At 39.9% G+C, this 14,685-nt stretch overlaps 2 pseudogenes; both read left to right on the plus strand.

Annotated features, from left to right (window-relative positions):
* Positions 1-254: 254 nt before the first annotated feature.
* LOC145239011 (sodium-dependent phosphate transport protein 2A-like) lies at positions 255-3,574 on the plus strand (annotated as a pseudogene).
* A 5,182-nt stretch (positions 3,575-8,756) lies between these two features.
* On the plus strand, positions 8,757-12,076 carry LOC145239012 (sodium-dependent phosphate transport protein 2A-like; annotated as a pseudogene).
* Positions 12,077-14,685: the final 2,609 nt, after the last annotated feature.

The raw sequence follows: 14,685 nt of genomic DNA on the forward strand, positions 1-14,685 counted from the left end.
TTTGATCGCGGACTGGCCTTAGAAAAACTGCAAATATTAACCAATAAAAACGCCTAAATTAGTTTACCTTCCCCGGGATGCACGGGGAAAATACTTTAAAGTGTGTAACCTGAAAAAGCATACGGCCCGGTAACGAACTCCTCGCGGCCCGGCACCGGGCCGCGGACCGGCGGTTGCCGACCACTCTTTTAGAGAACGACTTTTCTCTTTTCGGTTATCCTCACACGCTTGTGACAGATAATGCTCCCACGTTCATGTCCGAACAATTCCAGAACTATTGCAAAGAGCGAGGAATAGTTCACTTGACTGAAGCACCTTACCATCCAGCCACTAATGGCGCTGCTGAGCGCTTGGTACAAACTTTTAAGCAGGCTCTTCCGAAGTCGTCAAGTCCGCCTAAAGAAGCGCTGCTCGAGTTTTTAATGCAGTACCGCCGAACACCGGCCGGAAGTGGTTATTCACCAAGCGAACTTTTAAACCACCGACAGATGCGCACAATGATTGATGCATTGCTTCCATCTCCAGCCCACACCACACAAGGCAAACAATCGAAAATAGCCACCAAATCTCAATCTGCGGTGCGAAGAGGAGATGTTTCCTACAAAGTTGGGGATACTTGCTATGCCCTTTACTTTGGACCGAGACACAATCAACAACCACGCTGGGTGGCAGCAAAAGGTATCAAGCGACATGATGTCGCAGCGTTGAAGTACGTGTTATTCCCCGAGGACCTATATGGAGACGTCACATTGAACAACTCCGTCCTCGTTACGCAACAGAAGAAGATGAAAATCCGGCGGATGATCCTAACCCCGTGAGTGAGAGAATAAATGAGGAAATACCTGACGTGACACAATCCTCACCACTGAAGATCGCGGACCTTGAACATTTAGAATATGGTCCCGGCAATCCGAGACGTTCAACACGACAACGTAAATCCCGACAATTTTTGTGTTGCTAATTATCGTTTTTCATACTTGTTGGGGAGGTGTTAAGGATTTCTATTGTTGCGTTGTAATTTCCAACGTTGTGTTTTAATTAGCATCTCATTTCGAGCCTTGTGTGCAGCATTCCTTACATTTCAAGTATGGTTCGCAAGCACACTATTCCTAATGTGGCGTGTGTTCCGTGGAATGTAAATGGATAATCGTTGCCTATAAAATTCGCATGTTAAGTTAAATATTTCTATTTTCCTTCCGTTTTACTTGGTGTCGTAAATACAACAACTTGAAGAATACAACACTGGGTATACGTTATGTTTATTAGATGATTCAATCCCATGGAGGGATCAGACAACATCGCAGAGGGTCAAGACCGTCCTTATCGGAACCCTAAAATTCATATTCCTCATTGCCTGCCTCTTCATTTGTTCGTTAAAGATTATGACCAAAGCACTGAATCTGTTAGGTCTGTGTCATTCTCTGCTTTATTCTTATGTAATGCGACTTTATAAATGAAACATGCCACACAGCTGGAAGGGTTGCAGTTGATATTTTCACAAGCAATGTATTCTTGAGTAACCCGATTACTGGATTGATTTTATCGGTGTACTTGTGACTGTGGTCATCCAAAGTTCATCAACTTCAATTTCTATCGTGGTTGCAATGGTCGCCGCAGGAAGTAAGGTTTAAATAACTTGCGCCACTCTCATAAATGTAGTTGCATTCATAACTTACGATATATGATTTGAAGTTATCTCTGTTGAAAAGTCAATTCCTATTGTTATGGGAGCAAACATCGGAACATCAGTCACCAACACCGGCGTAGCATTGACACTATCAGCAAACAAAGAAGAATTCAGAAAGTATGAATTGAAAAACTGCTAATGCAATAGCCTATTATTATTCCGGAGTGCAGAAGGGCCATGTCCACCTGCTCCCAAAAATTAAAAAAACGCAAATTTTGGCTACCATTAAGTTGGTGTTTTAAATTAAATTGTATAGGGTCACAATATGTTTGGCCCCGCCTAAATGTTTTTGTCAAACCAAAGATTTTGTTCTAATTACCTCACTGACACAATTTGCAATTGCAGATGCTGCTAGACATACATTGACATACTTTTTAGGGCATTCGCTGGAGCAACTGTTCATGATTGTTTTAATATCATGTCTGTCATTATTCTTCTGATAGTGGAACTGATAACAGGATACCTAGAGGCCTTTTCTCATGCAGTTATTAAATCCATACCAGAGATTGATGGTTCTGGACCCCCAAAATTCTTGACAGTAAGGATGATAATGATTTACTCGAAATTAAAAACAAAGCTCAGCTATTGATTACAAAAAGTAATTCGTCTCCGGTTTGCAGACCCTGACCGAGCCTTGTAGGGAACATTATTCACGTAAACGGAAGCGTCCAAAAGCTATTAGCAAGAAACGAGACTCTTGAACCTGGCAACAGTATTATTCAGGTAAGCAAACACCTGTAACGTAGCCTAAACTATGCATTTTCCGTGCATTAATACTTTGGGCTGTTCTAAATTTAGGTTAACTTTCACGATCTAAATTACATCTTTTAAGCTTTGGTGCAACCAAACCAAGACAATGATTGAAAAGACATTCCAAAATGGAACCGTAATAAATCAAACTGTACTTGTAGGAATTCGAAAATGTAAGAAAATGATTTTATTTCGTGACGTCAATTCTTTTTTTAAAAAAAAACGTCCTGTAATTAAAAGGTGACAGAGGCGACTTTCTTTTTGCCGATTCTGGTTGGTCGGAACAGGCTGTCGGGGCGTTTTTGTTTGTTGGAAGCGTGATTGTCCTGATAGCAAGTCTGCTTTTAATGGTAAAAATCTTAACATCATCTCTTAAAGGAGGACTGAAGGTTGCAATTAGAAAAGCGGTCAATACAGACTTTCCAAAGCCATTTGGTTGGCTTTCTGGTAAGAATTGGCGTGATATGTAGTAATTTTACTTCCTGCGTTTCCTAGTTATCTACACTTCATAAAATTGTGTTAGTTAAAAAAGGTTAAACAGCGTTTTAAACTTTACTTTCAGGTTATATTGCTGTTTTTGTTGGATGTGGCGTCACCATGATCATCCAAAGTAGCTCTGTAGTTACCTCCACCCTGACCCCATTGGTTGGCCTTGGCGTGGTCAAACTGAAAAGAATGTTGGCGGTGACAATCGGGGCCAATATGGGAACGACATTAACAGCTGTACTCGCAGCTCTAGCGACTGGTAGCCCTTTGGCTTTGCAGTTGTCATTCTGCCACATGTTGTTTAATATTACTGGTTTTGTACTTTGGTATCCTTTGCCCTTTATGAGAAAAATTCCCCTAAAGGCAGCGACAGGTCTTGGTAACATTACAGCAAAATACCGATGGTTTTCGGGCTTCTACGTAATTGTGGTGTTTTTCCTGATACCTTTGATTGTGCTTGGTATGTCTTTTGCTCCAGTTTGGTTTTTGGCATCGGTCATTATTCTTATTTTGGTAATAGTGTTAGTGATAATAATCGTTGCAAACAAAACGTCCACACTGGCTCCCACTAAAACTTAGAAACTGGGATTTCTTACCACTTTGGATGCACTCGCTGAAGCCCTTAGACCGGTTTATGACGAAGGCGTTTGGGTGGTGCAGGTGTTGTAAGTGCTGTCGCGAACCGGAGTCTGCCTCTCCAGCAGTTCGCACTTACGAAAACGCTGGTTTTGACAACGATGTGTCAAAAGTTTAAGTAACAGTGATTTTGGCAAATAATATATTAAATGATGACAGCACAGCATATGCACTTTTTAATCATACCCTACCACCAATCGAAGTTTAATAATGTACATAGCCTATACTTTGTCAAATATTTTTGCATTAACGCTTTGTTCCATAATTGCTACTAACCTTTCTGTGTGTAACCTTTCCGGATTTTCAAAACGCACACGACATTGACGTTTAAAGCTCCATTTCTACACCTGCAAGCTAGCACAATACAAACTGTCATAAGCAAAGAAGTTTGTTGAACTTTAATTTTAAGTGAAAAAAGTTATGGAAAGAAAGCAACCACGATACTTGCAGAAGATACAAACACCAGTCCTCCAAATAGCAAAGTTAACTTTGTTAACCACCAACATTTTTATGCCATGGGTTGCGCTTTTTTGGGTAGGAACATCTTTTCACACATTTGTTTTACAATGGCTGAAAACTTGACTTGAAATTGATCCAATATTTTTAGTTCTGAAACCACGTCCTTGGACGTTGGAGCATGTTTATGCGCACGAAGCAGAAAACTCCTAAATAATCAAATCAATCAAAAACAACTGTTAGTTGAGAAAAACCTAGTAAATAGAGGGTAAAACGGTTGTGCAAAGTTTTACAATAAGAGGATATATTATCATAGTTGTTTGTGTGCTGACGCAATAGTCACGTATAAACGCCATTTCTAGGTCATATTTTCTACAACAAAATAAGTGACACCAAATGGCAGTTCGGGGTTGACAACAACTTCAAGCTGTGTGTTGACTGGTTCTGATTTAGAGGCGCTTCGTTATTATTGTTACTAAAAAACTTTAAGTTTCCTTTTTTAAATTTTACTCACTGTTTTCAACGTTTAAAACAATTTTGCACGAACCGATGTATACACGAATGTTTCAACAATGCCAAAGTTACCAAATGGCGCCAAGAACAATCAAACATGTTTTGTGTATACAGCTGAAATCAAATATTTAAAACTACTATAGAGACATAAAACGAAGGTTGTTATCCAATGGGAATATCAAAAATGATCAAACCAAAGGCGTTGTGATTATGCTCTTTAAAATTGGATCTACACTTCTTTTCGTTACAGTGGCAACACTGCAGTTATTCTGTTTATAGTTAAATTTAGCAGCAGCACATTTGCATTTATAAAATACCAAACCACATTGACGCGAACAATTTGGTCCTGTGAAGTTTTATCACAATTGGCCGGTAGAGCTATTTACAGTTACACCATACCTAGCGGGAGATACACTTTTACAAGGGGGCGTAAAGAGCTGATTTTTTTTATTTGGCGGCTAAAGAGGGTTAGGTTGGGAAATAAGTTTTTTAAATAATTTTTACATTAGTAACTAAATTTCTGGGTTAGTTTTATTGAATTTTATGTGCTAATACCTTACCCCGACCCTAAGAGCCCTAACCGTGAGCATTTTTGGAGATATAACGTTTTAAATGTAAAAAAGTGCTCTTTGCGCCACCTGTCGAAGGTTAGGCGCTTTTGGATGTCGCGAGAGGTATGGTGTTAGTAGCTCCACCCAATTGGCCAATGTTTACAATTTTGACTGCTAGAGGTGTTTTAAGCAGCAACTGCAAACTCCTTTGACATCATAGAGCTGTCAACAATTACATGACCGTCATTTGCTAAATCCAACATTTTATGCAATTTAATAGCATACACAAAAACTTCATATTTAAAAAACCCTGATCCAACGCTAACATAGCTATAAACATATATTTCCGTCAAATTAATGTTTTCAAATCAATTATTAGAGTTGCCCTATACCCCTGTGCTTAAAAACTTTACGGGAGAACACAGGAAATTAACTGAAATGCAAGTTTAAAAGAATAGAACTTTCCATGTTTGTTTTTTACCGAATCGAATCTGAAAGTTAAAAATGGATTTTTGCAAAATCTGAAGGGAGTGTATGTACTGTTCTAAATTGTAAACAAACAAAAAAAACAAAAGAGCTATATTCGATTCTGTGACCTATAGTCGAAATCTAAATAGCTAGATTTGAATTTGTTTACTTGCTTTGTAACATTTGCGTTCTTTGTTAAAGCTATACCATCTGTTTACAACATCCCAAATTAGTGTGGCATAAAACAATTAAGCTATAGCTTGTTAAGGATTTTTATTGTTGCGTTGTAATTTCCAACGTTGTGTTTTAATTAGCATCTCATTTCGAGCCTTGTGTGCCTTTAGCGCAATGCATGGTCCGCAAGCACACTATTCCTAATGTGGCGGTTTTCCGTGGAATGTAAATGGATAATCGTTGCCTATATAATGCTGCGCATGTTAAGTTAAATATTTCTATTTTCCTTTCGTTTTACTTGGTGTCGTGAATACAACAACTTGAAGAATACAACAATTGACGACGAGGATGGGATCTAGCTGGTAAACGCAGTCTGGTCCTATAAAATCTCTAACAATGGATAAATTTTTAGAAGCCATGCAAAAACAGATGGAACTGCAAGAACGCCGACACCAAGAGCAAGAACGCCGACATCAAGACCAAATGGAAACATTGATGAGTTTCTTGAAACAGTCGTCGACATCTGAAAGTTCCACCACGCCCAGTTCAAGCACAGCCACGCCCAATTTTCCAGCATTTGACCAAACCACGGAATTGTGGGAAGATTATTGGTCGAGATTTCGCACGTTTTTCAAGGCACATGCTGTGTCCGATGACCGCAAAGCACAGGTGTTTCGAATCCGTCAAGACGCCAGTACCTGTGATTTTCCATCCATCAAGGATCCGTTAGATGAGGCACTTCGTACACGCTTTATTTGTTTTGCAAAAAATGAAGCAATCTGGGCAGGAACTTGGCCGAACGGTCTGGCGCGCCTGCCCATATACAGACATAAAAACCCTGATCGGGATTCGTCCGCGGGAGAGTCCTGGGTTCGAACCCCGTGAAAAAAAAAAAAAAGCAGTCTTAAAGGCCGTATTTAAAATTAAAAGCGACGAGTTGACTTTCGCACGAGCTGTTCAAGTCGCCATGAAGACCGAGGACGCCGCTAGAGTCGCTAAGGAAACCGTTTACGGGACGCAACAAAGTGAGGTAAACAGAGGCGCAAGTTTCGTCCAAGGAATCAGCGACACCGGGAGGTTCCTTCTGCAGAGCTCCAGAACGAGAATTCAAGCTCATATAATTGTTATCGTTGTGGCAAGAAGGGCCATTTTGCAAGTGAATGTCGTTTTAAGGCTTCAGTTTGCAGTTTTTGCAAACGACGGGGGCATTACAGTCGGTCTGCAGGAAGAAAGAGTATCACGAATCGATAAAAGTGAAATGTGTCGACAGGTTTACTGTAAAGAATATTTCAAACCAAATAGCTAAAGTTCCAAAATTGGAGGTTCCAATTTCTATCAACAAGAAAACTTGCATCATGGAGCTTGACACCGCTGCAGGTGGAAATTTTCTGTCCATTGCGGCCTGGAAAAGTCTTGGAAAGCCGAAGCTTCGAGACCCAGATACGCGATATCAATCTGCTACAGATCATCCCATGCCAATCCTAGGTTCTTTTACAGCTACGGCGAGACATGCCCAGCAGTCAAACAAGGATTGTAACATTACGTTACTTGTTTCAAGCATCCCTAAGCTGAATCTATTAGGTCGTGACGCCATCAAGAAGATGCACATTTCTTCGGACGACATTCTTCACAAAGAATCCGGTTAACATTATCGACAAAGTTGTGGAACCCAATCTTGCACAAGAGTGCCGAAAACTTTGCGAAAGTTTTCCAAACTTATTTAAATCTGAACTTGGTTGTTTGAAAGGCTACGAGCTTGAAATAAATTTTCAACCAGAGACAAAGCCTATATTCTGCAAGCCTAGAGCGGTCCCAATAGTTTTGCAAGAGGATCTCAACCAGGCCTACGACGCTGGCATATCGAGGGGCATCTGGACGCCAGTTCAATTTAATTCCTGGGGAACTCCAGTTGTGCCAGTTCGAAAAGCAGTTTTACCTGGAACATGTAAAGCTAACTTGAGAGTCTGCCTATGATCATCTCAAAAATCTGCGACGTCTTTTTGAAAGATTGGACAAAAAGGGTCTTCGTTTTCGCATGGAAAAATGCAAATTTGCCAAAAACAAGGTGGAGTATTCGGGCCACATATTATTATCAAAGGACGGAGTAGAAAAAGGTGCCAAAGTCAATGACGTCATTAAAATGCCTCCGCCGCACAACGTCTCAACACGTCGTTCGTTTCTTGGTTCTGTGCAGTTTTACGGCAAGTTCATGCCACCGAATTTTTCAACAGTATCAGAGCCGTTACACCGACTTGCAAGAAAAGGTGTCGAGTGGAAGTGGCAAGAAACAGAACAAGACGCATTTGAGCAACTGAAACGAATGTTGTCATCCAACAACGTGCTCACGCATTTTGACCAGACGTTGCCTCTTGCCTGTTGGAATTGCGTGTGACGCCTCTAACGTTGGTATCGGAGCTATATTGTTTCACCGTTATCCAGATGGCAGCGAGCGGCCGATTGCCAATGCAGCAAAGACATTGACCGACAGTCAACGAAATTACAGTCAAATACAAAAAGAAGCTCTAGCAATTGTTTACGCTCCAAAGAAGTTCTATCAATACTTGTTTGGGAGGAAGTTTATCCTTGTGACCGATCACAAGCCTTTGCTGTCGCTGTTTGGACCAAACAAGGCTACACCAGCCCTTGCAGCCAATCGTTTAGCTCGATGGGCATTATTCTCAAATCATCCGACACAGTCGATATCAGCAAAAACTACAATTGATCTTTTAGAGCAGGGGTCGGCAACCTTTTTTACACTGCGGACCGATTTTGAACCTGAAATTTGATCGCGGACTGGCCTTAGAAAAACTGCAAATATTAACCAATAAAAACGCCTAAATTAGTTTACCTTCCCCGGGATGCACGGGGAAAATACTTTAAAGTGTGTAACCTGAAAAAGCATACGGCCCGGTAACGAACTCCTCGCGGCCCGGCACCGGGCCGCGGACCGGCGGTTGCCGACCACTCTTTTAGAGAACGACTTTTCTCTTTTCGGTTATCCTCACACGCTTGTGACAGATAATGCTCCCACGTTCATGTCCGAACAATTCCAGAACTATTGCAAAGAGCGAGGAATAGTTCACTTGACTGAAGCACCTTACCATCCAGCCACTAATGGCGCTGCTGAGCGCTTGGTACAAACTTTTAAGCAGGCTCTTCCGAAGTCGTCAAGTCCGCCTAAAGAAGCGCTGCTCGAGTTTTTAATGCAGTACCGCCGAACACCGGCCGGAAGTGGTTATTCACCAAGCGAACTTTTAAACCACCGACAGATGCGCACAATGATTGATGCATTGCTTCCATCTCCAGCCCACACCACACAAGGCAAACAATCGAAAATAGCCACCAAATCTCAATCTGCGGTGCGAAGAGGAGATGTTTCCTACAAAGTTGGGGATACTTGCTATGCCCTTTACTTTGGACCGAGACACAATCAACAACCACGCTGGGTGGCAGCAAAAGGTATCAAGCGACATGATGTCGCAGCGTTGAAGTACGTGTTATTCCCCGAGGACCTATATGGAGACGTCACATTGAACAACTCCGTCCTCGTTACGCAACAGAAGAAGATGAAAATCCGGCGGATGATCCTAACCCCGTGAGTGAGAGAATAAATGAGGAAATACCTGACGTGACACAATCCTCACCACTGAAGATCGCGGACCTTGAACATTTAGAATATGGTCCCGGCAATCCGAGACGTTCAACACGACAACGTAAATCCCGACAATTTTTGTGTTGCTAATTATCGTTTTTCATACTTGTTGGGGAGGTGTTAAGGATTTCTATTGTTGCGTTGTAATTTCCAACGTTGTGTTTTAATTAGCATCTCATTTCGAGCCTTGTGTGCAGCATTCCTTACATTTCAAGTATGGTTCGCAAGCACACTATTCCTAATGTGGCGTGTGTTCCGTGGAATGTAAATGGATAATCGTTGCCTATAAAATTCGCATGTTAAGTTAAATATTTCTATTTTCCTTCCGTTTTACTTGGTGTCGTAAATACAACAACTTGAAGAATACAACACTGGGTATACGTTATGTTTATTAGATGATTCAATCCCATGGAGGGATCAGACAACATCGCAGAGGGTCAAGACCGTCCTTATCGGAACCCTAAAATTCATATTCCTCATTGCCTGCCTCTTCATTTGTTCGTTAAAGATTATGACCAAAGCACTGAATCTGTTAGGTCTGTGTCATTCTCTGCTTTATTCTTATGTAATGCGACTTTATAAATGAAACATGCCACACAGCTGGAAGGGTTGCAGTTGATATTTTCACAAGCAATGTATTCTTGAGTAACCCGATTACTGGATTGATTTTATCGGTGTACTTGTGACTGTGGTCATCCAAAGTTCATCAACTTCAATTTCTATCGTGGTTGCAATGGTCGCCGCAGGAAGTAAGGTTTAAATAACTTGCGCCACTCTCATAAATGTAGTTGCATTCATAACTTACGATATATGATTTGAAGTTATCTCTGTTGAAAAGTCAATTCCTATTGTTATGGGAGCAAACATCGGAACATCAGTCACCAACACCGGCGTAGCATTGACACTATCAGCAAACAAAGAAGAATTCAGAAAGTATGAATTGAAAAACTGCTAATGCAATAGCCTATTATTATTCCGGAGTGCAGAAGGGCCATGTCCACCTGCTCCCAAAAATTAAAAAAACGCAAATTTTGGCTACCATTAAGTTGGTGTTTTAAATTAAATTGTATAGGGTCACAATATGTTTGGCCCCGCCTAAATGTTTTTGTCAAACCAAAGATTTTGTTCTAATTACCTCACTGACACAATTTGCAATTGCAGATGCTGCTAGACATACATTGACATACTTTTTAGGGCATTCGCTGGAGCAACTGTTCATGATTGTTTTAATATCATGTCTGTCATTATTCTTCTGATAGTGGAACTGATAACAGGATACCTAGAGGCCTTTTCTCATGCAGTTATTAAATCCATACCAGAGATTGATGGTTCTGGACCCCCAAAATTCTTGACAGTAAGGATGATAATGATTTACTCGAAATTAAAAACAAAGCTCAGCTATTGATTACAAAAAGTAATTCGTCTCCGGTTTGCAGACCCTGACCGAGCCTTGTAGGGAACATTATTCACGTAAACGGAAGCGTCCAAAAGCTATTAGCAAGAAACGAGACTCTTGAACCTGGCAACAGTATTATTCAGGTAAGCAAACACCTGTAACGTAGCCTAAACTATGCATTTTCCGTGCATTAATACTTTGGGCTGTTCTAAATTTAGGTTAACTTTCACGATCTAAATTACATCTTTTAAGCTTTGGTGCAACCAAACCAAGACAATGATTGAAAAGACATTCCAAAATGGAACCGTAATAAATCAAACTGTACTTGTAGGAATTCGAAAATGTAAGAAAATGATTTTATTTCGTGACGTCAATTCTTTTTTTAAAAAAAAACGTCCTGTAATTAAAAGGTGACAGAGGCGACTTTCTTTTTGCCGATTCTGGTTGGTCGGAACAGGCTGTCGGGGCGTTTTTGTTTGTTGGAAGCGTGATTGTCCTGATAGCAAGTCTGCTTTTAATGGTAAAAATCTTAACATCATCTCTTAAAGGAGGACTGAAGGTTGCAATTAGAAAAGCGGTCAATACAGACTTTCCAAAGCCATTTGGTTGGCTTTCTGGTAAGAATTGGCGTGATATGTAGTAATTTTACTTCCTGCGTTTCCTAGTTATCTACACTTCATAAAATTGTGTTAGTTAAAAAAGGTTAAACAGCGTTTTAAACTTTACTTTCAGGTTATATTGCTGTTTTTGTTGGATGTGGCGTCACCATGATCATCCAAAGTAGCTCTGTAGTTACCTCCACCCTGACCCCATTGGTTGGCCTTGGCGTGGTCAAACTGAAAAGAATGTTGGCGGTGACAATCGGGGCCAATATGGGAACGACATTAACAGCTGTACTCGCAGCTCTAGCGACTGGTAGCCCTTTGGCTTTGCAGTTGTCATTCTGCCACATGTTGTTTAATATTACTGGTTTTGTACTTTGGTATCCTTTGCCCTTTATGAGAAAAATTCCCCTAAAGGCAGCGACAGGTCTTGGTAACATTACAGCAAAATACCGATGGTTTTCGGGCTTCTACGTAATTGTGGTGTTTTTCCTGATACCTTTGATTGTGCTTGGTATGTCTTTTGCTCCAGTTTGGTTTTTGGCATCGGTCATTATTCTTATTTTGGTAATAGTGTTAGTGATAATAATCGTTGCAAACAAAACGTCCACACTGGCTCCCACTAAAACTTAGAAACTGGGATTTCTTACCACTTTGGATGCACTCGCTGAAGCCCTTAGACCGGTTTATGACGAAGGCGTTTGGGTGGTGCAGGTGTTGTAAGTGCTGTCGCGAACCGGAGTCTGCCTCTCCAGCAGTTCGCACTTACGAAAACGCTGGTTTTGACAACGATGTGTCAAAAGTTTAAGTAACAGTGATTTTGGCAAATAATATATTAAATGATGACAGCACAGCATATGCACTTTTTAATCATACCCTACCACCAATCGAAGTTTAATAATGTACATAGCCTATACTTTGTCAAATATTTTTGCATTAACGCTTTGTTCCATAATTGCTACTAACCTTTCTGTGTGTAACCTTTCCGGATTTTCAAAACGCACACGACATTGACGTTTAAAGCTCCATTTCTACACCTGCAAGCTAGCACAATACAAACTGTCATAAGCAAAGAAGTTTGTTGAACTTTAATTTTAAGTGAAAAAAGTTATGGAAAGAAAGCAACCACGATACTTGCAGAAGATACAAACACCAGTCCTCCAAATAGCAAAGTTAACTTTGTTAACCACCAACATTTTTATGCCATGGGTTGCGCTTTTTTGGGTAGGAACATCTTTTCACACATTTGTTTTACAATGGCTGAAAACTTGACTTGAAATTGATCCAATATTTTTAGTTCTGAAACCACGTCCTTGGACGTTGGAGCATGTTTATGCGCACGAAGCAGAAAACTCCTAAATAATCAAATCAATCAAAAACAACTGTTAGTTGAGAAAAACCTAGTAAATAGAGGGTAAAACGGTTGTGCAAAGTTTTACAATAAGAGGATATATTATCATAGTTGTTTGTGTGCTGACGCAATAGTCACGTATAAACGCCATTTCTAGGTCATATTTTCTACAACAAAATAAGTGACACCAAATGGCAGTTCGGGGTTGACAACAACTTCAAGCTGTGTGTTGACTGGTTCTGATTTAGAGGCGCTTCGTTATTATTGTTACTAAAAAACTTTAAGTTTCCTTTTTTAAATTTTACTCACTGTTTTCAACGTTTAAAACAATTTTGCACGAACCGATGTATACACGAATGTTTCAACAATGCCAAAGTTACCAAATGGCGCCAAGAACAATCAAACATGTTTTGTGTATACAGCTGAAATCAAATATTTAAAACTACTATAGAGACATAAAACGAAGGTTGTTATCCAATGGGAATATCAAAAATGATCAAACCAAAGGCGTTGTGATTATGCTCTTTAAAATTGGATCTACACTTCTTTTCGTTACAGTGGCAACACTGCAGTTATTCTGTTTATAGTTAAATTTAGCAGCAGCACATTTGCATTTATAAAATACCAAACCACATTGACGCGAACAATTTGGTCCTGTGAAGTTTTATCACAATTGGCCGGTAGAGCTATTTACAGTTACACCATACCTAGCGGGAGATACACTTTTACAAGGGGGCGTAAAGAGCTGATTTTTTTTATTTGGCGGCTAAAGAGGGTTAGGTTGGGAAATAAGTTTTTTAAATAATTTTTACATTAGTAACTAAATTTCTGGGTTAGTTTTATTGAATTTTATGTGCTAATACCTTACCCCGACCCTAAGAGCCCTAACCGTGAGCATTTTTGGAGATATAACGTTTTAAATGTAAAAAAGTGCTCTTTGCGCCACCTGTCGAAGGTTAGGCGCTTTTGGATGTCGCGAGAGGTATGGTGTTAGTAGCTCCACCCAATTGGCCAATGTTTACAATTTTGACTGCTAGAGGTGTTTTAAGCAGCAACTGCAAACTCCTTTGACATCATAGAGCTGTCAACAATTACATGACCGTCATTTGCTAAATCCAACATTTTATGCAATTTAATAGCATACACAAAAACTTCATATTTAAAAAACCCTGATCCAACGCTAACATAGCTATAAACATATATTTCCGTCAAATTAATGTTTTCAAATCAATTATTAGAGTTGCCCTATACCCCTGTGCTTAAAAACTTTACGGGAGAACACAGGAAATTAACTGAAATGCAAGTTTAAAAGAATAGAACTTTCCATGTTTGTTTTTTACCGAATCGAATCTGAAAGTTAAAAATGGATTTTTGCAAAATCTGAAGGGAGTGTATGTACTGTTCTAAATTGTAAACAAACAAAAAAAACAAAAGAGCTATATTCGATTCTGTGACCTATAGTCGAAATCTAAATAGCTAGATTTGAATTTGTTTACTTGCTTTGTAACATTTGCGTTCTTTGTTAAAGCTATACCATCTGTTTACAACATCCCAAATTAGTGTGGCATAAAACAATTAAGCTATAGCTTGTTAAGGATTTTTATTGTTGCGTTGTAATTTCCAACGTTGTGTTTTAATTAGCATCTCATTTCGAGCCTTGTGTGCCTTTAGCGCAATGCATGGTCCGCAAGCACACTATTCCTAATGTGGCGGTTTTCCGTGGAATGTAAATGGATAATCGTTGCCTATATAATGCTGCGCATGTTAAGTTAAATATTTCTATTTTCCTTTCGTTTTACTTGGTGTCGTGAATACAACAACTTGAAGAATACAACAATTGACGACGAGGATGGGATCTAGCTGGTAAACGCAGTCTGGTCCTATAAAATCTCTAACAATGGATAAATTTTTAGAAGCCATGCAAAAACAGATGGAACTGCAAGAACGCCGACACCAAGAGCAA

Source organism: Phallusia mammillata, chromosome 7, assembly GCF_965637545.1.
Source record: "Phallusia mammillata chromosome 7, kaPhaMamm4.hap1.1, whole genome shotgun sequence".
Classification (NCBI taxonomy): domain Eukaryota; kingdom Metazoa; phylum Chordata; class Ascidiacea; order Phlebobranchia; family Ascidiidae; genus Phallusia; species Phallusia mammillata.